This window comes from Amblyomma americanum, chromosome 2 (assembly GCF_052857255.1).
Source record: "Amblyomma americanum isolate KBUSLIRL-KWMA chromosome 2, ASM5285725v1, whole genome shotgun sequence".
Taxonomy (NCBI): domain Eukaryota; kingdom Metazoa; phylum Arthropoda; class Arachnida; order Ixodida; family Ixodidae; genus Amblyomma; species Amblyomma americanum.
Window position 1 is genome coordinate 147,785,944 of NC_135498.1, and position 26,752 is coordinate 147,812,695.

A 26,752-nucleotide genomic window follows, 5' to 3' on the forward strand; every position below is an offset into this window, starting at 1 on the left:
AAACCGGTATATTGTTGTTGCCACGGACTACCTAAGCCGCTATTGTGAAACCAAGGCTCTTCCCCGTGGCACCGCGGCTGAAATTGCACAGTTCTTTGTTCACCACATCGTGCTTCGCCACGGCGCCCCCGTGGTTGTATTAACTGACCGGGGAACCGCGTTTACGTCGGCTCTTACACACGAGGTCCTCCGTCTTAGTGGCACCAGTCATAGAAAAACGACTGCTTACCATCCTCAAACGAATGGACTTACTGAGAGGCTGAACAAGACCATCACAGATATGATGTCTATGTATGTCGACGCTAACCATCGCAACTGGGACGAAATACTTCCCTACATCACGTTTGCGTACAACACCGCCCTCCAAGAAACGACGCGCTTCACCCCCTTCCGTTTGGTGTATGGCCGAGATGCCCTGACCATGCTTGACGCCATGCTGCTCCCGGATTGTACCCCCTCGTCTGTCCCAGGCGCTGACCAATTCGTTCGCGATGCAGAAGCCGCTCGCCACCTTGCTCGACAACGCATTCGCCACCAGCAGACAACTGACGCCCGGCGTTACAACCTCCGCCACAGGGAGGTGATTTACCAACCCGGCGAGCACGTCTGGGTATGGAGCCCTATACGTGTGCGCGGTCGCTCTGAAAAGCTTCTGCGGCGCTACTTCGGTCCCTACGAGGTGCTACGTCAACGCAGCGATGTGAACTATGAAGTGTACCCGCAAGGAGTTGTCCGGGCTTCTCGCCCGCCCAAGTCTGAATTCGTCCACGTGTCCCGCATGAAACCGTATTACGCCCGTTAGCCCCTCCCGGAGCCCACATTCAGTGCTGCCACCACACGCCATCGCACTTTCGGTGTCTCCACACTCTTTATCCCCCTTGCCGGAGGCATCGAGGCGATGCCTCTTGAAAGGAGGGGGCAATGCCACACTGCTCACATTCTGCGAGCGCCGCCATGCGGCCGAGCGGCATGACTGGGCTCGTGTGGGAGCGAAGAAGAGGACGTTCCCGTTCGAACGCGCGCTGCTGGGTTTTCTGGCCTTCAGATTAAGAAAAGCCCTTTTTTTCGTGCCGCCCTACGTTTGTCGGCGACAATATTGTATAACTAGCAGCCATCCATTACTGTACTGCCAATTACTTTGCTCCATTGTACATTGTTTTTTACTTATTTATGTAACCACTCTGCTCTTGTACGGCCTCTGGCCCTGGGGATACAAGAAATAAACAGATTTTTCGACTTAACTCGCGTAGTAGCAGTATTCACATCTTTTTCTCTCTTCCTTTTACAAATAGAAACCCAAAGATGCAAGCCTCAATTTATCGACGCTACCAAGGCGGTATGTGTGCATTGTCAAAGCTTTTTTTTTTTTTCGTTTGACTTTGAAGGTACGGTGCATCTAGTGCCCTCCAAAAACGTTTTTATTGGGCATTGAAGCGCCATGCTAGAGTTAGTGAAGTGTGTTTCTGAGTAGCATTGCGTTTCACTGAGTAACCGGTCTCTGTCTTTACCTAAAATAAGGAGAGGTGAAACTGAATACGTTACTTTCGTTCTATTCGTTAGCAAAAGATTTCCAATAAAGAAAGGTGTGCAATAGCAGTGCCCTGAGCTGTTGGGGAGTGGTTGTCTTCTAGGAAAGTGACTTGTAGTTTTCAGCGCATGAGACCAACCACCAGAAAGCAATATGCATGTGCTGAAAATACCTGTAATTTTGAGTTTTCATGGCGTCCAGCAATCGCATATTTAATTGAAAAAGAGTGTGCTGCAACCCAGGCCTGTTTTTCCGCTGCCAAAGCAACCTAATTAATAAGGGCTCATGGTAGCATGTTTTTCAGTGAGACACTGTTGCTAGGATAATCTTACAGTAATAGGTAACACCAAAAGCCACCAGCGTAAAATGAAATTTAAGTGAAATTAGCCCTAAATGCGACCTAAGGCAATCACCCTCTTATATTAACACCAGCACAGGAGAGCAGGTGCTATGATACTATTTCTCAAATTCATGTAGGACACTAGACGACGGTGCGTGTCTTCGTCGTAGGAATCACACCAAATAGATAAGAAAACGCTGTCTTATGCACTCTGAGCAGCCACAGCCAATGGAGAGCGCCAAATAAATAGTCTTCATAAGCCCTTGCTTAGGATTTTTTCTTTTGAGGTGAGGTTGGACACTCTGAGAATCCTATTTAAGTTAAAGTATTCGCGATTTTCTTGAATTCGAGGCCACCCTGCGACGGCGCCGCGAACTAGTCTAACAAGGATCGGTGCGCGGAACCGCGTCGTTTACTCCGTTGCCTGTGTGGTTGGCCGACAAGATCAGACGTTGTTGCTAGAGTTTTAGTGCAAGAACATTGCTTGGGACAGCTGTTGCATGGACATCTGCGAAATAAAGAGAGAGAAGAGCCGTAAGTGCCATTGCGGGATTTTTGTGGTTAAAATAGCACAGAGAGAGACTGGGAACAGGAGGTTTCCACGATGCAGTGAAACGCACGAAGGACCATATAGCACCCAGCCTATATTTATAATTTACTGAACTGGAAGACCGCACGTAAATACGAGGCGCAATATAATAAGGAAACATCGGCCAGCAAAATGGCGGCAGGCACATTTCAAGAGAAAAAACGTTTTTGTGCACGACGGTCGTTATAACTCCGGGTCTTATCACAGGCTGGAGTGTATGGTGCCGTGCTGTTTGCGTATCAGCGGGTGGGGGTAATATAATATCATTGTAATTCAATATAATTCCAATTAATTTTGCGCTTCCATTTCCCAGTGCGCTTTTCGTCGCTGGAATCAGTCAGCGAGACGATCGGGTGACAAGAACAGAATAGAGTTGAAGGAAATAACTTCTGCCCTAGCGCCATTAGATTTATTACATGTCTTACATAAGCTGCATACAAACAAACTCAGGGGAAGAGGAGCGGTTAATTTCTGAGCGTAGACGGCGCGCAGATAAGGTTTGGTTTGGTTTAGGGGGTTTAACGTCCCAAAGCGACTCAGGCTATGAGAGACGCCGTAGTGAAGGGCTCCGGAAATTTCGACCACCTTGGGTTCTTTAACGTGCACTGACATCGCACAGTACACGGGCCTCTAGAATTTCGCCTCCATCGAAATTCGACCGCCACGGCTGGGATCGAACCCGCGACTTTCGGGCCACAAGCCGAGCGCCATAACCACTAAGCCACCGCAGCGGCCGGCGCGCAGAAAAGGACAAAATGGATTATTCGTCTCGCTTTCCGCCAGTGCATTTATGTTCATTTAATGCAATACACAATTAATATAATCTCGAGCATCAAATAACACAACAGGGCGCGGATTGGTCATTTAAAACATAAGCGACGCAGAATTCGGAGCTTTTTTAGCTTGTCTGTGCGAAACAGCATGACAAATTGGCAATTGCTGCGTCTTGTTACTTGATCTCCTGGTTTTTAATTAGAAGGCGTGCAAGATTCTTCATCATCAGTGTCATTGACTCTAAATTCTCTTTAAGGAGCGCGTCGACCTTCTGTCACTCCAGCGTCATGTCGGCCGTTTGATACGCCCGACAGAAATTTCTTCTTTGTTTCTCGTTTATTCCTATACACCCTCTAGAAAAGAGACTATTTAGATGAGACAAAGCTGCTTCCATTCATAAATGACTGCCATTTTATCGCGAAATTTTAAAATAAGCGAGGTTCCACATAGGCTGACTCCGACAGCAGTCCTCCTAGCACCGGCTAACTGAAAAAACTGAAGCGCCCCCTTTATTCATAAAAATCACCAATATAAATGACCTGCCATGAACATGGTCCCAACGCGTGTTGCGCAAGTTGCGTAAGCATGCAGCGATTTGGTGGTAGGTTCATGTTCATGTTTTAAATTGGCAGACCGCTTAGTAGTTACGAACACTTTTCATTGTAAACCTCATTGGTTTCCTCGATTTTTGAAATACATTTCACCGTGTACAGAAGCACCGGCTGGTTAACTAATGCACATTATAACAGAATATAGCAAATACAGAATGCTTTCATGATTTTTTTTCAGGTTAAAGCGGTGAGGAATTGCACTCTTAAATGTCCTAATGGAACGACGGTACACCTGTCGAATGGAAGGCAGTGTGCGGTAAGTTACTTTCACTGCGTTCTGTGCTTGGTATATAGCTTTCTTTACTTTTGAGATCGTCTAATCAATACAATATGGTGTTTCCTATTTTCATTATTGAATACAAGTAGTCAAAGCGCATATTATTCAAATCTTCTAGTTCACTCTATTAACAGCGACCTTGGATGAGGAACTGCCTCCCGCTGGAGGCAAGTTCCGCGCTCACCTACCGTTCAATTCGAGTGTTAATGCAGGTCTGATTCAAAAGCGAGGGCTGGGGAAGGAACTTTGCCCCCCCGACAGTGTAGCTGAATATTATGAGTCTTGGCTGGTACTGGCTGACGGTATCGGCAGGATTATACCAAGTAGGACCAGTAGTTCCTCCCTGAGAAGAGAACCTTCCCAAGATATCAGGCCAGGTTCTGCCCAGTAATTTACTGCATGTCCTTAAAGTAATCAAGCGGATTACAGCTCCATCCACGTCCCTGGTCCCATCGCCAGCCAACGTGGTCACTGCCGGTAGTACAGCAAGGCGGCTGTCCAATGTCTGTCACAAACGTTTAGCGTCCTATCGGTAGTAGACTCTTAGGTGTTAAATTTGCCGAACGCCTGCAGGTTGCTGCGGACAAGACCGTAAATAGCACTCTTTCGCGCCTATTATCTGAAAGCAGAACTTTTGTAAGTCACGTTGTGTACCGGTCTGAATATCGCCATATCATTGTTATAGCACAACAAGCCGGCCTTCGCTCTCGTTAGAGTCAGGTTGGACGCACTTTTCCAGAAAGGTACGAGCTTATTTCATCCGCAGAAACGCGACGAAAGTTTCTCGTAGCTACGCCTTGAAATTACTAAGTATGAATAAACTGTATATATTGCCAAAATAGTTTCCGCATTGTCCCTTCCCGTGTATATACCTAGAGCAGTATACCTGGGTTCAGTTCTATACCCTATTATTTTGAAAAATACCACAGAGTTCAGAGTAATTTTGCTGGGGAGCATGTGAAATGGCGACGGAACCCTCCTCTCTTCAGATTTATAAACGGGAGAGTTGCCTTGATGTGGTCGATGGTGCTCACTGTCGGCTATTGCGCTTGTGGAGTGCAGCCAGGTAGGGGACGATGTTCGGGTGGCACCTCTTGGAGACAAATTTTGATACGATTCACTACACTTCTATCAAGAGGTTTATCAAGATAACCTCGGTGACTATATTTATTTATTTATTTATTTATTTATTCACAAATACCTGCATCACCCTAAGGCATTATTGCAGGTGGGGCGGGGGGACGTACAACGAAATCAAGCATTATAAGTGCTTATAACCCCCTCATAAAGCTTAAGAGCTGCGGTGTAAAATATTACAACGTACCGACTTCACAAACCCAACATGGGACCATTCTCACTCAATTCAGTTCGCGCATTCTTCATCTGATCCCAGGAATATGCAGTACCGTGTATGTTGCTAGAGGAAGTCATCTCGAGTTTGCCATTCAGACAGTATTAGGCGAAAAAGTCAGTTTTTCTGTACACCTGCAAAAGAATAGCCGAAACGTAGCCAACAAGCAAAGGTGTATGTTTGGGGAAATTTGAGAATAGCAATGAAACCAGCCGAAAGAAGCGAAAGCTGCACTTTAAAAGGGTACAAAGTCGAAATTTAAAGTTTACAAATAGCATCAGTAGGGTTACTAGCGTATAGGGATCCCTTCAAGCAAGATTCAATCAAAGGCTTTAAAAGTAATTAAATTTAATATGATTGTGAATATGGGCAGGCGGAAAGCTTCCACGCTTGAATTCAGAAAGAAATCCGCAACGAGTGATGTTTACGTCGAAGAGGACGATAAATTGTGGCGTTCATGCATGAGCCCGTCTGTGATCAGTCGGTGACATGCAACGTGAAAGAGTGTTACCTGACGTGTGATGGCGACACGTGGTGGAAGTGGGAGCAAACCTGCCTGGACGAGAAACATTGACGACCCATACCTGTAAGCGTTTGTGGCGAGACGCAATATCCGCGTTCTAGCAGGGCTCGAAACCAAATCTGACAGCAAAAAAAAATCGTTTACACAATCAATCGCCCGGTGTTCTGGTTTCTTGAGGTACTTAATGCATTTATTGTGCCCGTGGAAATTGCCAAGGGGAAAGCACCAGAATGTAGAGACTTTATATTCACAGACGTTTTTAATTTTTATTTCCCCTCCACAGAGGAGAAAGTAAAACAAAAGCCGGGAATATATTTTTCTTCTGATAGCCTCGTTTGTCTCGTGGTTTGCTAGCTGATCATTTTTTTTTTAACAGTTCGATCGGAGATGATTTTCATCCCTTTTGTTTGATGACGTTGCGTGGGACAAATTTTGTTCTTTTGCTTCCCATTTGGTTTTAGACAGGACCATTTGATTTGATAAACTGGCGTGCATCTCAATTTCTTTTTTTTCTTTGTTCAGCGCTCTGGCTCTATTTTGAGCGTTGGTATACATGGCTAGAAGTCCGAAAAAAAAATCAGTTGAAATTTTGCGCCAGCCCTCTCTATTAGCGCCTTCTGTGTTCATGTTCCACATGTCCCTGTTCGAACCCACTATCAAACGCGAGATACTTACTAGTATTACTCTCCTTTAGGCAAGCTGAATTTTTGTCGATAGGGTACGGATTATTAGCGGAACCAATATACGCGAACACAAAGACTAGCATCTACCTGTGCCAAAACCATCTTCAAAAAGAAGATATGCAATACGATATAGCACATATTTTGTGCTCCCAACGGATGCCGCAGCGGTAAATAATATTCCTTCTTCCCAGTTGTTCTCACTTAGCGTTGCAGGTTAAGCTTTACAATTGTGAACAATACAACAGTGTACAAAAAGTTATGGAATGTCAGTTTTTCGAATGTAATTTTTTTTTACTGCCCTTAACATTGCGGATGAGGTATATGGGAGGACAATATCAAACTTTTTACACAATATAAACCAATACTTATTGCCATTTGAAGCCACTATTTGTTCCGCGAACAAACGTTAGAAGAACTGCTTTCTGAACTGTGTGAATGAATCAGTGGTAGTATGGGTTTTTATAGTACAATAAGGCACAGATTTCAAGAATTCCCTCTCACAATAACCTAATGCCGACAGAACTGCGCACACAAGCCTTCTGCGTCGATCACTGCTTGCCTTCGTAGACACATGCAGTCCAGGAAGCTGTAAATGAACGTCTAGTCTATGCTGCCCCACAATTGCAGAAGCATGTCGAATTTCGCCTCTGCATAGCTGTGTTTCCTTTCCGACTGAGACCGACTTGGTGACTCCTTAAGGTACAGCCTCTTTTTTTGTGAACCAATTTTTTAAAAGTGTAGAAGAGCGCTTCGGGTCGTCGGTTGCGTTAAAACACACATTCGAAGCCCAAATTCCTAAGTCTCTGGGGACGCAGAACCTCTTCAAGCACTTTTTAATTGACCACTTCGCTCATGGTAACTTGAAATCATCGGAGACCAACTCAACGAGCGAAGATCAGCCTTGTCCCACTGAATTACCGACATTATGATTTAACGTAGGATGTTGATAATGGGAGGAATGTTGCTTTGATGTTCGGTAGTCTCCTTTGCTGGTCCAATCGCCGGTGAGACCGGCTTCCAACAGGAGTTTCACAAGACGATCCAGGTGTGGTTAAAGAATAAATATATTTCCTTGTTACATTTACAAGTAACGCAAAAAAAATTGGCTGTGGTTTAGCTCTGGTTAACCCGGGTTCAATTGCGAAAGCTTCATTTCCTCGGCACGTCGTCTGCGCAGCGCCTCACTCCGACGCTCTCGAGAACTCAAACCGGTCTCTTCCGCAGTTGAAGAGTCACTCCGGTACGTGGCACGACTTCTTCTAGCCGCATTTTCGTTAAGCCCGGGATACATGCGACATTTTTTCGACGATGTTCGCGCGGCAGAAAACGTCGTGGCGGCGCGATGCCCGGCCGGAGATACATGGAGCGAAAAAGCGGCAGCCCGCCGCCGCGTCTCTCTCAGCGCGAAAGCAATATGATCAACAAGTGGCAAATACCATTGAGCGAGGAGCCCTTTGATAGCAGCGACGCTGACTCCTCGGTTAGAATAACGAAATTGTTCATTTAGACACCACTGTACTGATTGCAGCCTGCGTGCATAGATATCTACAAGGTTTTGCGTGCTCGAATGCATGCGGTCGCGTACCTTTCGATGACCGCTCAGCCGTGGGTGCCATCGGCTGCGGTTTTCTTCGGCACCCTCGCTTCAGGGAGGAAAGGCGGGCATTTCGATCCAAGATTCGGTCGTGTTCTACAAAAAAAAGTGACATTTCAGGTCTAGTGAAGCGTTTATTTCCACGATAATAACATTTCGGCCACGGCGGTGGCGGCGGAGGCAGCCAAACCGGAAGAGCAGGCTTTCTGCGCTGCTATTGACTTGCTCCGGCTGCCGCTTCCGGTCCCGCCGGACGCCGCGCGTGGTGGTGGGGGGGCGGGGGTGCAGATTGGCGGCGGCAGGCGTTTTTTTCGAGGCCGGGCGTCAGATGCGCGCCGTCCGGCTAAAATCGCCGACAAAACGCTCCATGTATCGAGTCGTGCGGTGCGTTCTTCTGGCGTCTCATGAGCGCGTTGTCTCTTCCTTGCTTCGTTCTGTCGTTGTTGCGTCTCTTTCGCGCTCTCCATAACGGCTATTATACACTGAGGCCAAGTGCACACACACACACACACACACACACACACACACACACACACACACACACACACACACACATATATATATATATATATATATATATATATATAATATATATATATATATATATGAAGGGAGCCAACAGTCACCGAAACTAAGGTGCATAGGGGAACGTTAATTTTTTTAGTAATTTTCTTTAAGCAATTTATTAATCTAAGAATTATTATCCTACTGATAAGCATAACACATTAAAAAAAATCAAAAATTAACGTTCCCCTATGCACCTTGGTTTCGGTGACTGTTGGCTCCCTTCATAAATTTGTCAAACGGGCCCCTCATTTCCTTTAACTTGTCTGCTGATATATATATATATATATATATATATATATATATATATATATATATATATATATATGTATATATCCCACGCGAGGCGAAACCTCCTCACCCTCTACCCCAGCGTAGCACGTATGGGGGAGCGAGCGGCGACGGCAACGGCGCCATCTGTTGGAGCGCTGCTGCGGCGTTGCTAGGCAATGACGGCTCAAGGTCTTGCGTCGGCCAGCGCATGCGGCATACGGCTGCCTACATACGGCATACCGCGCGACGAGCCGAAATGGCTCGCCGGCTGGCGTAGTAAAGCTTTCGCTTTAAAATACAAGATCTGCGGTACGCCGCAGCGTCCCCGGGCCTGCTGTGGCCGCGCACGGCACACTTGTTGCTCGCAAGCCGTTATGGGTGGGCCAGCCTCTCACGACGGCCCGGAAATACGCGGAGACCTCGGGCGACCGCGGGAGCTCTGAACTTGCGACCGCGCAGTCGCTGCTCCGTTCAAACTTACACACTCACCGCCGGACCTCTATTCTTCCCGTGTGCAGCCCGCCCACGCTTTGTTTATCGCAGCAGTTTGGTAGCATACACGGCCGGTGGCCGCGACTCTCGGCTGGTCCCACGGGTGCGCCGCCCGCACTCGGCAGGTGTTTACGTCTGCTAAGGCCAAGCATCGCAATTAATACAATAAAATCTTTATTCAACATCTCAAGGATGTTTGGAGTACAGACAAAAAGCCTGACATAGGCTTGACTAGGCCCGCACCCCAATACATGGCAAACAGAGGCAGCGCATGGTAAAAATATAAAGAGGAAAAAAAAAGAGAAAAGAAAACACAGCATTTGGATTTTGGGAACGCAATCTGCAGCTACTGCTGCAGTAATAAAATATATATATATATATATATATATATATATATATATATATATATATATATATATATATATATAAGTGCATAAAGCAGACTAATAAGTGACAGGGAAACATACGCCAGTCCAAGTTGTGCATACATCAATAAGACATACAGGTAATGAAATTATTACATAACATATAGAAGCGTGCACAAACCTAGACTCCCGTATAAGATAGTTGAAATATATCTGGTAAAAAGTAGAGATACAGAAGTAAATGCAAAAAAACAAATGGTTCCAAAGAATAAGAAAAACATGTTCACATTCTAATTCCATACAACTTTCTTTCGTAGGTTTTTCAATGAAATAGATTGTATATCTGTGTTCTTGTCCTTCAAGAAATCATTTAGCATTGTCGGCAGTTGGAATTTCAACATTTGATTTCCATAACCCGTACGGCATTTACTCACATTCCATTGTTCGTGCTTGCGCTTTGGGTATGTAGAAGTGTGCTTTTCCAGTCCGGCCAGCAATTTTAATGCATTTATATTTTTAGATTTTTCTAATTTATACTGTTTAGACAGTCTATAGGTGTACATAGATTCTACACTAACAATGTTCAGCTGCCTGTACATGTCCTTCGTATGGCTTAAATAGGGTGCTTTACAAATTATGCGGATGGCACGTTTCTGTAGCAAGTGAAGATCATTAATATTATTTTTGCTTGTGGTTCCCCATACAAGTGCGCCGTAGTTGAGCGTGGATGGATAGGAGCGGAGGCTTGAGAAACCCGAGGGTGACCGGGTCCCGGGACACCGCTGCTGTAGCCAGACACGGGCTTTATAAGCGGCTGCGAGTGCTGCGGTCCCGGGTTCGACCGGCCTCAGAATATTCCCAGTGTCACATTGCCGACATCACTACAATGCGGTTCATATGAGCTACGCTTGGCGTGACATACATACACAGCAATTTTGGACAACAGAATTTTTGAGCGGTAAACTGTTTAAGAGCGCAGCTTTTCATATAATGTAAGATTTCACTGTATCAAACAATATATCCGCAGATCGCCCAACGGCAACATAGTATTTTTTTTCATTCACGTTTTCGCTGTCGTCAAAAGCGTTCCCAATTCGTTTTCTATGGCAGTCTCAACTGTTCGATGCGTTCAATGGAAACAATTTAACAGAAAGAATTTGCTACATATCAGAATAATGCACCATAATCTCAATATTTCTAGAACCGTGTCTTACAATTTTCCAATTTTCAACCTTTCACCCTAGAAAGCTGGACATGTGTAACGAATTCAATCACTCTTACATAACAAGAATTTCCATTCGTCTAGCTGTTCTTTTGTCTACTCTTATGCCCGGGATGCTTCCAGCCCAAGTGGATTAAAAAGGCGGACTCTCGTCCGGCGTTCCCACGGCAGCGGCGACAGCCAGACCGCAAGGACAGCCGTAGTGAACCTTCGAGCGAGGACCCGGATGTCAGCAGGGTCCGGTTAACGTGTTTGGCCGCGCCATCCGTCCTCAAAGGAGCAGTTTCCGGCGAGCGGTTTGCCTACCCTGCGTTGCCTTGCGGGTGGCCTTAGCCTTGCCCTTGTGGCCTTACACTGATGAAGCACACGTGCGGGTCACACGTGTGGCCACCTGCACCACCTGGGAACGCCTTTCGCGGGCTGAGCGACATATGTGACATCCTCATCACTCCCATGCTCGACACCTGACGTGGGCGTATCCCCTAATCAGAGAGTGACTCACCAGCGGCACAGGGAACTTTTCGGGAAAACCCCATAACACTCGGCAGCGATTGTGGCCAAGAGGCTCCCTCTCTCGGAAACACCCTTTTTCTAAGACGCTCTCTTGTACTAAGAGACGCTCTGAATTGTTCTTTACTTGTACAAAATGTAAATATTTGTATAAAGTTTTCAGCATCTTTCGCGTAACCGCGTCTCCGACTTCCTCGTCGCTTATCCAGCACGTCTCTTGTCCGACCAAGCGACCTGAGCCCCGACACCTGGTAGCCCGATTGTTTTCACTGATGTGAGGGTTTTCATCTGGTCTCCAGGTGTTCAGCTCATCGCATTGCACAGGACGTCTCGCAGTGCATGGAACCACTGTAGAGCGTTATGTCTGGGCCTAATCTTTGAAAATGTCGTTAAAAGGTAATTAAGAGATTTTTCGCCTCGCGCGGAATTGTCCTTGTCGACAATTTCTTGGTTTATTGGGGGTTTTGCGGTGAAGATCATAAACATGCGCCTCCTCTGGATCTACAGGGTGTCTCACCCAAGACTTTAGATAAATTTTAAAAATTGGCTTTTTAAGTTTTAAGAGCGCTTGTTTCGGAATAACATTGTCAATGGTGTAGTACACCCGTATACAGGCTAAGGTGTGCTAACTAGCAGCCTGGTTAACTAATATTTAACAGTTAAGGTAAGTGTTAAGTGACCTCTACAAATTACATTTTTATCTACCTCTTCATTTCCGCAGTTAAACACATCAAGACAATGGTTCCCTTTCTGGAATTTATACGCAACCTCAACAGGCATATGTGAAAATGGCACATGTGTTCCCTACCGTAAGTGAATTATTGCTGTAATTTGACAGCTACATGTGCTTCTACACTGCTAGAAGATTGAACAATACTACAAAAGATGGAACAATGTTTTATCCCGAGTTCATCTTTTTGTCTTCATTGTGACTGCGATTTCTCTGCATTATCTTGTGGTATCTTGAGCTACTGCTGTCTGGCGGCAAAAGATCATCGCTGATCATACTGGATTATTTACTTCAACTCGTTCACCGTCAGACTGGCCTCTCTGGCCAGCCTGCTTAGGCGCATAGCCGAACTTGATTTCGGTCCTTGAGCGAAGACATCCTGCATGTCATTGTCACTCTTTTTCCACAGCTTTATTTTCTAATCCCTATAGCAAAAAGCCAACATAATTATTTTCACTAATAACTTGAAAACATGTTCTGCAGAAAACTAGGTCGTTGCCCCTGGTATACAGAATATTCTCTGGTGAAAAACATGATGCAGTGTGGCATGCGTGACACTGCCTTTATCCTGAAGCATAGGCGCCTCATCAGAAATCAGGAGAAAAAAACGCTGGCTTCTAGTTAGGAATAAAGGAAGGCAGCCTAGTGAATAGGTAATTAATGTAATTGATTAGCTTTTGGTGACGCAAGTTGATTCGAAGGGAACTTCATATACTTCGTTTCAGCAATGCATCTCTATCAAAGCACAGTGTAAAAAAAGCTTTTCTTATGCTTAAATAACAACATTTATTGGCTTGCATTAAAAGGGACAGGCTTTTGATGAAGTCAGCTAGAAACCGCTGCGCTCTTAAACACCAAAAGAGGTCCCAGCGGGCAATGGTATATATTTCAAGTGTATGGATTTTCTACGTACATCTAGGTCGCATAAAAAGTAAAAAATTATGGACGAGCGAACTTTTTACTGATGAAAATTTTTCAGTGAACGCAATTTTTCGCGACAATTTACGAGACATAAGAGGGCAGTGTCATTACGATATGAATAAGGTAGATAAAGTAGCCGAATAGTTCTGCACAAATCTATACAGTGCCCAATGTAATCAGAACGTTAATGAGAGAGGCAGAAGCACACAGCAACGGGAAATTCCGCCAGTTAAGAAAGAATTATTAGGAGCAAGTAAGTCTTAGGAGCAATGCAAAGAGGGAAAGCAGCTGGTGAGGATCAGGCAACAGTAGATCTTTTGTAGGACGGACGGAAGGTTGTGTTAAAAAAAGTAGCCACCCTGTATACGCAATGCCTTATAACGTCGAGCGTCCCAGGAGCTTGGAAGAACGCGATAATTATCTTAATTCACAAGAAAGGATCCGTCAAGGACTTCACAAATTACAGACCGATCAGCTTACGGTTCGTTGCCTACATTTTTGGACTTCAATGAACCAAAGGATCAGGCAGGGTTTCGTGTAGGTTATTCGACAATAGATAATATTCACAGTACCAGTCCCTATATGTAGCGTTTATTGATTACAAGAAGGCATTTGACTCGAAGCCTCAGCAGCCATGCAGGCATTGAAAAATCAGGGTATCGAAGAGTCTTATGTCAAAATACTGGAATACGTCTATAATAACTACTTAGTTACAATAGTCCTTCAGAAAGTCAGCAATAAAATTCCAGTAATGAAGGGGGTCAAGCAGAGAGACACGATGTCGCCAATGCTATTCACCGCCTGTTTAGAGGAGGTGTTCCGAGGACTGGATTGAGAACAGGGAGGGGGGGGGGGGGGCTGTTAGTGTTAATGGAGAATACTCAAGTAATTTGCGTTTCGCTGATGGCATTGCAGTCCTATTTCACTCACGAGATGAGCTACAAAGCGTGATTAATGAGCTATACAGACAGAGCCGAGCAGTAGGGCTTAAAATTAACATGCAGAAAACCAAGGTAATGTTGAACCGTCTTGCAAGGAAACAGGAGTTCACAATTGGTATCGAGGTGCTGGAAGTGGTTAGGGAATACGTCTACTTAGGACAGGTAGTGGCCGCTGATCCGGATCATGAAAAGGAAACGACGAGAAGAATAAGAATGGGTGAAGCGGATATGGCAGGTTCTCTCAGATCATGAATGGCAGTTTACCAATATCCCTCAAGAGAAAACTATACAACAGCTGTATCTTCCAGGTAGTCACCTATGGGGTGAAAACATGGAGGCTAACAAAAAGTGTTAAGCTTAAGTTAAGGCCAACACAGCGACCTATGGAAACAAAATTGGTAGGTGTAACGTGAAGAGACCAAAAGCGGGCACAGTGGGTGAGGGAACAAACGAGGGTTAATGATATCGTAGTCGAAATCAAGAGGACGAATTGGGCTTGGGCAGGGCATGTAATGCGAAGGTGAGATAGCCGCTGGTCCTTAAGTGTGACGGAGTAGATTTTAAGTAGAGGCAAGCGTATCAGGAGGCGGCAGAAAGTTGGGTTGGCGGATGAGATTAAGAAGTTTTCGGGGATACGATGGCCACACCTGCAAAGGACGGGGTTAATTGGAGAGGCATGAGAGAGGCCCTGCAGTGGGCGTAGTCAGGCTGATGAGTTTTTTCGCATATCGTGTGCCAAGGGATGCTCGTTTGGAAGCGTCCGCTCTGCCTGTCTTGGGCTCGGTACGAGAAAAAGCCAACACAATGAGTCAACAAGCTGCCCCCCCCCCCCCCACCCTTGCGGCATGTGCTGCCACTCTCATAAGGCGCCGGCATTCTGCATTTCTTTTTGCATATCACTAGTAGCTTGCTGCTGTGGGCTACCGAAGATTTGCTTCGCCTATGAAACAGAAAGATTGGAACACAGTTCTACAGCATTCTCAGACGACCGCCCCATCAAGCACGAATGGGAACGGCGATAAAACAAAATACAGCGCCGCCAGCTATGCAATGTTTGCGGCCTCTCGCGCGCCCGTGTGACTTCTATCTCTTATGGTATGAGAAAGAGAACAGCCTACACTCCAAACACAAATACGCTTATTGAGAGTAAAAAGAAAGTAAACTGTCCTCTAGCGTACTGTCTTTTAGGGTGTGTCATGCAAACTAACTTGTAAGCACGACATACTAGAGCGGAATAACAAATAACTTTAAAGAGAGGGAAAAGAGGTAGACTGTAAGAACTGGTTATTTTTAGGGGAAAGAAGCCGACTGTGGATGTACAAAGAGGGAAGGAAATTGAAATCAGAAAGAAATTATGCTATGGTGATTCAAAAGGCAGTGCCCTAGAATTTGACGCGAGGTAAGATTGCCTTAGAACGCTTTGATAAAGTAAATAAACCTAGGCGGTTGATTCATATACAGCGGGGGTACGTCTGAAGACGCAGCTGACCGTGGTATGCTAGAATGTCGTAGTATTCATCGCGATGTCGATTCCGGCGACATCAGCATCACCGAATGATCAAGGCTCGGAGATAATGGAGGTAACGGGACAGTGTCGAAGGTAGAGCACCACTTGTGTGGTCTCATATTTGCTTCTTGCCCTGGACGCAAGCTTCACGGCACCAGCTTAGTTCCGCGCATGCGCTTTAGCGCGATTCCGGCAGTTGCTGCGACTTCGGAGCATGGCTCCAGTTCGCGACAGATAGAAGACGTGATAACGGAGGTAGGTTTCGGCGGTGCCTGTAATGGTAAGTGTGATATTGCCAGACCGACGTTGTTTTTCTCCCAAGGCCTTCACAAATATTGGACTATTTATCGCAAAATGCAAATACAGGTCACGTAGGAATGCTTAACTCATGCAAGGCTGCTCTATGTAAAACTAAATCAATAAATATGAAGATAAAGATGGTTGCTGGTTTGTTTTTGTGTCTAGCCAAAAGCAAGTTCTGCTGCTCGGCACATATTTTCAGAGCGAGATACGCTTAGAAGCAGCTCCTCATCGCTTTTGATGAGGAACAGCCTAAGAAATTGAGGAAAGACTTTCTAAGCATTAGGTGGCCGTCTTCAGCGGCTCTTTAATTAAAGGGTGCTTGCAGGAGTACTTAATAGAGAAAACCTGCGCAAGGAAAATAGAATTCCAAAATTAGACCCGGCACTTAACGAAGTGCGGATCAGTTTTCCAATAGTTATTTTAGTTCTTTTCTAAAACCAAATCAAATACTAATAGCTTTGCTTTGCTACCGAATCGAACATTCTGAGAATGCCGTCCACATTGAGTGCATGTCGCATGAGAAGGGCGGAAAGGCGTCCAAACAGCATCCGTAATTCCGCTATACGTTACTCCTTTCGTACTTGAGGGCTCGAGCACCATTTTTACATCTCCATTTACGCTTTCCCAAAAGATCAAACTTTCTGTGGTCGTGTCCACTAGAAGCCTATGGTTACTTTACATCCCATCGGGAAGTGACCCCGAATCTCGTACCCTCATTACTGAGCGCGCATTTTATGCCCCTTTTTTGAGCGCAATAAAGCCCCGCCGTTCATACTCATACTTCCGCACACATGAATTTGTGGTCTTGTGAACATAATGCGTCTATACGGCACTCGGCTCTCCAGAACACTCGATGCCTTAATATATTGGTGACTTCTTCTGAGCATGACCCTTTAGCCTTTTTATTCATGTGTAATTCGAACTGAAATGAAAACCAGCTTAAGAAGAGCTCCCCTTTTTAATTTTTCGACAGATTATTCCCCTATTCCCCTGGTAAAAACGGTATTCTATGCCTGGTACACTAGTCATTACTGTATGCGTTGTGTACTATCTACTAATAGATAGTATACTATACCATAGTGTACCATATGGTATACTATTCCATCGTTTTACTTTACGACACTGACACTCCCTTAACGCTAATAATCGGGAAGCTAGCCGCGCCGCATTTTATATTTCCCGTATTAATCACATATCCGTGCTTCAAGTGTGCGCTCAACCTCATACACTCAGTGAACTAATCGACGAGTTGAGAAAAACAGAGCTCAAAAGAGATCACTCAAGTTCATCGCCCAAAAAAGGTTCCTCCCTTGTCGTACTGCCAATTTACTGGCATTCGATCCACTGTTGAACCTCTGGTATTAACATCATCGCTACCTCCAGTGCGCATAATTTACACGCATGCATCAGGCACAGACTGCGGGGAGATATCAGTGTCTACAATGCCTCTCATCCAGAGATACCTTTCGCGTGATATATACCGCATATACTTGCACCTATTTGGACTGGTACTTGAAACAACTCACACTGTCATTGCTTTTCTTTTGCTTGTCCTCACATTAATTGTAGGTCACCTGCACATCGACTCTTATGCTTATGTTCTTTTTCGTATAGTCCTGAATGCACAGTGCATTCATCACCTCTGCTCAGAGTACCTCTGTCCTTGACGCATGCATACACTGGACTCATGGCAACTCTCTAGACCACACGTTAACGTGGCAGCGTTAAGGCTCCATTCTGCAGAAAATCCGGTGTCATCAGCAGCAGCGTGTGAGCGAAAAAGCATGTGGTCCACTTGCCACCTAGGTCGCGTGACCTGGTGACGGCATCACCGCCTACCCACTGCTTGTGAGCAAACTGCCGACCATCGCACATGGCATTTAATCATTCGTCGCGAGATGTGCTCTGGCGGAGCATCTGTGCCTCACAAGCCCCACCGGTGGCTGTGTTTGAAACAGCCACTTGATGGGGCAGTGGCGGATCGCCTAACCGCAACTGCACCAGCAGTGCTATGATGACTTCCAGCGATACATGATTTTGAAGTAGAGAAAGACCAATTCCGCATATACGGGCGATAACCCATGAACGCTATCACATCATACCATTAAGGAGCTTATGTGATCCTTCTAGTTTTATTCACGTGGACAATTCTCATCCTTGACGTCTCAAACGACTCGCCACCATAGCTTCTTTCCCAGATCTGCTTCTCTCCACGTACCCGAATCCAAGTCCTGCGACGGTGAACACGTGCACTCATTGCTCGGTGTTCGCACCCTGCCTCACGTAGTCTTCCTCTATGGGAGCAGATGTTCAAGCGCCAGATTCGGGCAGGAGCAGCTCTGACCCTATTTGTTCGTCTGTCTCCGCCCCTGGGCGCGATGAACTGCCACGAATGGCTCACAAGTTCCCCTCCTGTGACATTTGAACGGTAGTTGTATTTGTACGACATCTGTACAGCAAAGAAGGCCGTCGCTGCACACTGGAACTTGTCTCCGCCCCTAACTTTCTCCTACACCTCAAACCACTTTTTTAAAATATTAGACATTAAGCACACTTGTTCAAAAAAAAAACATCACAACAGGGCTGATGTGGATTGGTTGGTGCATATGGACGGAGAGACTGTAACAGCTTTTAAGACGGGACAAAGGGAACGAGACACAGCGCAACTGTGCGTCTAGTTCTTTTTGCCTGTCTTAAGCGCTGTTATATCCCCTCAGTAAGTAAAAGCATAGCGTATGAAAAATTATAATTAAGATTCTGTTTTATAAATTATTCACATGAATCTGAAACCGGAACAAGCTTGTCTAAATATATATATATATATATATATATATATATATATATATATATATATATATATATATATATATATATATATATATATATATATATATATGTTCCTGAAAAACAAACATGATTGACGCATAAGAGACATTATGCGTCTCGGTCCATCTCACTGATAATTCTCATTTTGTGAGAAACACGTAATTTCCTCAAAGAAGATATCAAAGCCTATAATCACTCAGAAACAAGCAGCAACTTTTCGCAAATGTGTGCGGTCCTCACAGACCCAGTGCACAGGTGTATGTAAAAGGAGGATTCTTGCAGTCTCTCATTCGCATATTTTGTTGACTTTGTTTTTCAGCCAATGAAACCACAACGGAAAATCCGAATTGCCGTGGGCAGAAGGTTTCCGTGAATGACGAGGTGATGTCTCCACTACGGCATCCTTTCGTGTTTTTTTTTTTTGCATGACAGAACTTCAATGACTGATTTTAATAGTATACTTGGCGCGACTTCGACATTGGTGGTGATGTTGACGACTTGGTTTTATTGGCTGGGCTGAGGATAGGTTTATCAAAAGTGCCATTGCTATTGAAGCCTTTCAAAACAGCGCAGTAGTTAGTGCCAGGAAGCAGTGCCATGAAAAGCCAAGCGTCTGTTTGTAAACGACAACGTGGTTGACAAAAGAAACGAGAAAACCGATTTATGCAAAAGAAAATACCTGAAATATCCCTCGCAGGCACCTTCGATACAAGATGCGCTCAAGAGAAGGCAGGACGATTTGTTTCCAACACTATCGTATGATCACTGATATAATAATATTTTCGGTGTTCAGCCCAGTCATTACGCTAGTTACAAATGAATTCATTGGTCTCAAAGCTTTACCGCGTCGTAAATTATAAGGGAAAAGCGCGCCAGTGGCTGCGACTGGATGTGCAGCCACTCATTCCATTCATGAGAAACTTTCATATGCAAAAAAACATTTTACCAATTAGCGCATTCATGAGAAAGCCAACAGCGTGAATATGCGACGGTTGGACCTCAACTCAGTTTTCATTGAAGGGTGTGAGATGCCCGCAGAACAAAGCGCCTCGACCATCTGCAGTTTTTCACTAGCCGTATTTGATGCAGTGGCTTTAGATTTCCTCTCAGACGGCCGTAGTAGCTGCACTAATCATCGCAGTTCTTAAACGCTTGCGAACTCTATTCTGCTCCTGCTACTTCACTTAGCGCGCCGCAGAAGTATGTTGCCTAACTAAAATGAACTATCGGGAACAAAAGTACCTAACCGTTCTCTAAGTTCCTAGTCTTGCCGCACTGCATGAAGGCACCACCAAGCGATGCACGTCTGGAGTCGCGACCGGCGCACTTCAGGAGGAGTCAGGTATTCCTGTCCGATAGTACGTACATAGCCCTCATTCTGAGTCACGCTTTCCCTGCTGTAGCATAGGACCGATGTACAGGTCTTCGGAGAGGGTCTCTTAATTCCTCGGTCAGGTGTTTGGGAACGCGCGCAACGCATATGTGGAGTGAATTTATCCTGTCAATGCTGATTCGGTGGGCTGATCGAAAACAAATTTCCAGTTTCTGCAGTTGTAGGGCCATGCCAGCGACCCACAGTTTTTCACAATTCATTTTTTACATTTCTTGCATGTCCAAATCTTACATGTGCCGGTGTTTTGAAAGGTCATGCGATATATCGGCTGCTTCAGTGAAGCCGTCCACCAGTGTTTAAAACGCTGCCGAGGGTTTAGAAGTGCCACTTGCCGCAAGTGGCTGAAAGGCTAAGCGTGCCGCCGAGCGACGGCTGCTTGTGTGGTGACATAGTGCGCTCAGAGACCTCGCATTATTGGTTTCGTATACTGGTGAGGACGAAGCAGTTAAACGTCAATGAGCAGAATCGCTTAAAAATTTTCGTGGTTGTTACTCATGATCACATACAGATCTCTGTTGAAACCAGCCATGCAGATGTAATAGCTAAAGGTTAATTGTTAAGTTGATTTAACCGGCTTACACAATACAATTGTTTTCTTACGTACACGAACGCAGGATTATAAACAACCAATTAACTATCTTAATACCTCAGAAAGCCTGTTTTTAAATACTTCTCTTGAGCTTCGCTAAACATACAGTATGTGCTTGAAAAGTTCAGCAAACGTAATTCAAAAACACTTTAAATTCCTTGGTCAGTGCAGTTTCAATGATAATGCCGTATATGCACAGCTAAATGTTGCCCAAGCACGACCTGGTTTCCACGGAACGCATTTTTTAGTGTTCTGCTGAACCACTTTTTTTTATGGCTCTTATTTTTTTCTTTCGCAGATAACCCTGGCAGTTGGTTGTCAAGTCCAATGTAAAAATGGCACTATTGTAAAGAGCCCGGATGGAACAGTGTGCTTGGTAAGATATGGCATTGATTTTTACAGGCGTCCCAAGTAAGCAATGAGGAAAACTGTGAGACAAGTACGTCGAGCTTAACGTCCCGAAGGCGCACAAAAGTTGGGAGAGAAGCAGTAGCGGCAGGTTGGGAATTAATACCAACCCTGCAGGGTCCTTCAGTGTACACTGAAATTACTGTGCACACTGAGGTTTTTGTAATTCGCTCGCATCGAAATGCGGCAACCGCGGGCGCTATTCGATCCTGTCGGCTTGGAATGCATAGCCGAATGCCAAAGCTTGCGAGTCCAGCTTACACTTACGTCACGTTTAATTGTGAGATACCTGCGGATTATTGTAAGATACTCTTATGAACTTATTGATGGGAATGGTGAAATCATCCCATGCCTAGCAAAATCTTGCTTTAAAGGTTTGGCCTGCGCTCGAAACGAGAAGTTAAGACCGCCTCAGAATAGCAATGAGTTGCGTTTCTGACAATAATTAGCAGAAAGCTACAAGCGCTCCGGGGGGATATGGCGATATATTAATTGCCATGTTCAAATCTAAGATATGGCAAAAAAAATCACGCTGATAAACGACTTCCGATTGTGAAAGATGCGCTTGTCCAAAATTTCTGGATATGTGACGAACCACGGCGGGTATCAGCAAGAGCGCTGCGCCCTTGGTCACAGGGCAATTGAAAATCATTTTATAAAAAGCTACATCACTGTTTAATATTTCCAGTGATGTGTAATGAAGAGCTACATCTCGCCTCTGGTGCAGCTTAGCTTCTTAATGATATGGTTTTATCTTGCACTACATTCACAAAGAATTACATTAGCCACATAAAAAACCTTGCTTGTAATTTAAGGATCTACCAGTGCCAATGATATTTTTTTATTAGGGCGGCTGCGGCATACAAAAGTGAAAACTGGCTCAAAAAAATTCAATTTCCGCCCGTTGTCTATGAATTTACAAAACTAAGGAGCATTACAACAAAGGAGAAACAGAAGCAATGATAGCGAAGGCAGTATTGAGCAAATAATGTATACAGACAGAAATTCATAAACCAAATAAAATATGATAACAACACAAAAAAAAACCATCCTCACCCAAGTCCAGGGACCTCCTGAGGAAAATTAAGCTACCACGACCAGTATAAGCGGCCATAAGCCACTAACAAGAACTCAGCTGATTACAAGGCGACTGAGATGACGCTTATAAAGCTACTTCCCAGCCCAATAATTTTATTCACTTTCAAAATATTCCTTGTCAGTTCGTGAACACGCCTGTTACGTGTCCGAAACTCATTCTGGCACCCAGAAACCAGATATGAATGCCCAAACGCCAACCATATGCTTGCCGCATGCTACTTTTATGGTCTCACAAGTGATTTGTCAGATGCGTGGACCTATACTCCATATAAGATAGTTGAAAAAGACAATTGTAAATGGACATATCTTCCGAATTAGGGAGCGCAATATAACCGTTAAGTGGTTCTAGCAATTTCTCAGTGGATTTTGATGCTTTCATTTCGTTGATACTTTGATGATAGTTATGCCACTCGACCTCAGCAGTCTTCTCAGGGCAGGATATACAAGCAGTAGGATTTCCTTGATCGATGTTTTTTATCCAAATGGCACCGTGAACAAAGAGAGCTAAGAGGGCATTTTCTTATTTTTTCCTTCGCAGTATAGGCTTTCGCATGACTGCGATATGAAAAAAAGGAAACACGATGTCCAAAAGTGACCACGTTTTTCCATGAAAATTCTGCAAAAGCTGGACTGATTCATAATTGCGCTCTTTATGGACCACAGTGCAGCATTTGTAAGCCCGGCCATGCTGGCTGAGCTGCGACTGTCCACCCTCGAAAGAATATCACATCATTACCATTGGCTTCCGCGCACTCCAAAATGTCAGCCTCTCGGGAGATTAGGGGACAGCGATAAAACTGCATCGGTATTTCACGGCTGAGCCTAAATAGTAAGCAAGCAACCGCCTGCCTTTCCATTCCAAATCTACATAAATGCGAGCCACTATTCGGTTGTGAATAAGTCCGAATTCAATCAGCGATCCATTAAAGATGGATTACTCAAGAAGATAACAGCTAAACTGAACTATACGGTGAGTCTATTTCATGACTGGCTCTTTAAAGCTGCTAATCAAATACTCTTGCGGAGTTCGACCAGGGAGCAGCCTATAATACGGTGAAGAAACAGCCGATTATCCTACAAAGTAACATACTCGAAGAGAACGAACCCGTTGCCGGTATAGACCAGACGAGAGTCTGGCTGGTGACGTTAAAACATTTGCTTGGTTAGATTGTATCTACCTACTACATTACGGGGAATGCTCGCAGGCTTTCTTACACAAAGAAAAACTTGCCTCAAGATTCGAGGCCAAGATCGTAGTCGCGGAACTAGCATTAATAAAAACAACAGTTTTTTTTAATTATAAATGAGCGGAAAGTCGCTATTCCGGCCAACTTTTTTTCTGCAACATATTCGGTACATATTGTATCCGCATTTGAGAATTCTGAAAACGTAGCATCTGATATGATCCCTACCTGAATCGCCCGCGCCCATCTCTAGTCATCACCCGCAACGCCAGCTCATAGAGAGGCATTAGAGGTCTACTTGCTGTGTTGTGCAGTCAATATTTATCTTTCTCTTGTTGATGCCTCATAATTCACCGCTCGCACACGCTGCACTGCGGTGTGTAAAGCAGTTGGCACAAACAAAAGAATGTCAGCGTGCTGCGTGCAAGAGCCACGTGTAGACTGCGCCTTTGTGAACACTTCTTTGCTCGTTATATGTTACTAGTGTGCGGGCGAGAGTAAACGAGGAGAGACCACGGCTCCAGTGGCAAGAGTGGCTGCGGGGTCACACCGCGGCGCTGTTATCTCGCGCCGCCCACTCGCGGCGAGAGTGCTTCTGGTGAGGACAAACGCTAGCCTCACTCTACCGCGAGTGCTTATCAAATTTGGTAAATTTCAAATGGTGTTCGGTTGCCCTGCTGCTGACGGTCGCGACGGAGGTGCCCATACGAAGGAACGCAAAATACATCACGACTTCGTGGTACCTTATCAGACTGAGGATGTGAATCCAAATCACCCTTTTAAACGATCTTTCCGGCTCGGGGGAACAAGAAAGTTTGTTCCATGTCACCGATTGACATACGATATTAGATGCATCAGCAGGCGAAAACATCGTGCAGACGAGTTAGAAACACAAGATAAAAAGCAAACCACTCTTTTTTCAGTGTGCAGAAAATGCGAAACATCCGTGGTACTAAAATAAAACCGACCTTTACCACTCCAAAGCGCAGTGGTTTGATGGCGTGTAGCCGCCCGCCTTACGCCGCTAGTGCGCGACAGCGCCATGTCCTGGACACTGCGATGCGAGCTCCCCTTCGTCGTGACCGCTAGCAGCAGGGTAGCCCCAAAGCCGAATTAGAAATGTATCAAACGTAAAAATCAGCTACGCGAAAGCGAAGCTTGTCGTCAGTCAGGGCATTACCGCAGCGTGCACGCGGCGCGAGATAGCAGCGCCGCGGTGCGGCCCCCCAGCTGCTCCTTCCACCGGAGCCGTGGTCTCTCCATTTTTACTCATGTCTTTCCATGCTGCAGCGTACCTGTGTAGTGTATATGCTGGTAGGTGCACCATATTTTAAGCGAATGGACAGCACAAAAACAAAACAAGAGCGAGCACTCGTTCTGGGTGTCAACGCGAGCGTCATTCATTGTTTGTTTCCATCCTGTTCGCAGTGCGGCTAATTTGCCCAAAGCGCTACTGCATACATTTCACTACAGTAACCGCCTTATCGCCTTATCTAAATGTACACTTAATGGCCTTAGTTGAGTGCTCCTGCCAGTCACTTGTGATGCATGTCCCCTGAGAACTACCTGTTTTCATTCTTCAGTTTGAATACAAGCTGTTAAGCCACGGATGGGTCAGTTCGTTGGAATCTTATCGACTGGGCCGCTGCAAGAATGGTGTGTGCGTTTCCGAGAGCACCCGTATGTGATCACTGTAAGTGCAAGGCCCAAGTACAAGCATAAATAAAGCTGTCTCTTATCGTACTTTTGGACAATGGTTTTGCTGTTACCTTTATTGAGCGAGCCATTCATTTAACTCAAAGGGTAGGTTATGAGTCGAGCGTCGAGCAACTATCCTCAACCGTCTACCGTTTAAGTAATCGGCGCCTATAATTTTTTACCTATTGAAGTTATTTATGCCCACTGATGCAAAGTGGCATTTGCTCCAAGCGACACTTTTAGAAACAACCAGGGCACACAAGTAGTAAAAGAAAAAGGCGTCAAAGTCGAAGATCGTTATTATAGGTCTCATCGGCAATGACAAGCGTTTCACCTGGAACTCTCCGTTTATTCCATTCCAAAACTAAGCCAAGGGCCAGACCTTAAAAAAATAAAACCTGACGATACGCTCATTCTGAAAAACATTCAGGAAGAAATCGCGTGAAACAATGAATCCAAAAATCAGAAAGCCTCTCTTGATGCAAAACGAACCAAAAGGACAGCAAGCGGTCACAGCAAAACATAACTGAAAGGCGGCAAATGATCGCAAAAATAGAATATCAACCCAAAAGCCGACCAAAGCTAACCCTAGCAGTATTAAAAACAACATTAAACAAACCAATAGAACTCAAGAACTGTTGTTCTGACGAAAGGGATGAAAGAAAGGGAGCCGAAGTTTAGAGAATCAGAACATGATCCAAAGAGCATTCAACACCAATTTCAGTAACGCATGAGGACGCAGACATCCACAGATCATTACAACACGGTTATGAAGATTGAGCGCTGATTCATCCAGTGCCGGAGCAAGTGCGAGGCCTTCCGGAAAGCAATGAACCACAACGGACACACAAGAGTACTATCGCTACTGCGCAAACTGCATAATAAGAGACGTCATGCAGATTAATGTAAAATTTGGCTGCAAAAACAATAATCGGCCGACATTGTTCGCTAAATTCTTTTCAAGTGTGTAATTAGAGCTAGTCAACCAGTAGGTGTGAATGTAATGACATGAGTGAATTGTACCATATGACGCTTAGTCAACCGGAGCGCATAAGCCATTCCTAGGGTGCGCTGAATTGGCCTTGAACACCCTAGGATGGCAGAGATCCAGATGCAGATCTCGCACAGGTCTTCGCGGAGAGAAAAGTGGCTCTGACCCAAGAACTCAAGATTTCTTCTCAACAGCCAACATTCAAATACTGCATGTCAGACCGAAGAAAAATTTCAAAGATGACACTATCGGAGCGCATTTTCGGCGCTCTGATGAGTGGCATATGACGTAAAAGTTTCTTTGAACCACAATAGTGCCACGAGTTATCAAGGAAATTACATTCTTTGCTTCTAATTATTTGACAAACATAGCATTTATTGACGATTAAGCTTCATGAGATTACAGGACAAAAAATGCTATACAGCGCAATCACAGAAGTAGCAAAAATTCATATCCGTAAACGGTCG

The 26,752-nt window shown here is 45.0% G+C and overlaps 1 long non-coding RNA gene across 1 annotated transcript; it reads left to right on the forward strand.

Moving 5' to 3' along the window:
- Window positions 1-1,287: 1,287 nt before the first annotated feature.
- Window positions 1,288-25,302, forward strand: LOC144121882 (uncharacterized). The gene is made up of 6 exons (XR_013312721.1): window positions 1,288-1,336; window positions 4,021-4,098; window positions 12,418-12,505; window positions 19,244-19,305; window positions 21,205-21,282; window positions 25,180-25,302. It is a non-coding gene; the product is annotated as an uncharacterized LOC144121882 (long non-coding RNA).
- The last annotated feature ends 1,450 nt before the right edge of the window (window positions 25,303-26,752 follow it).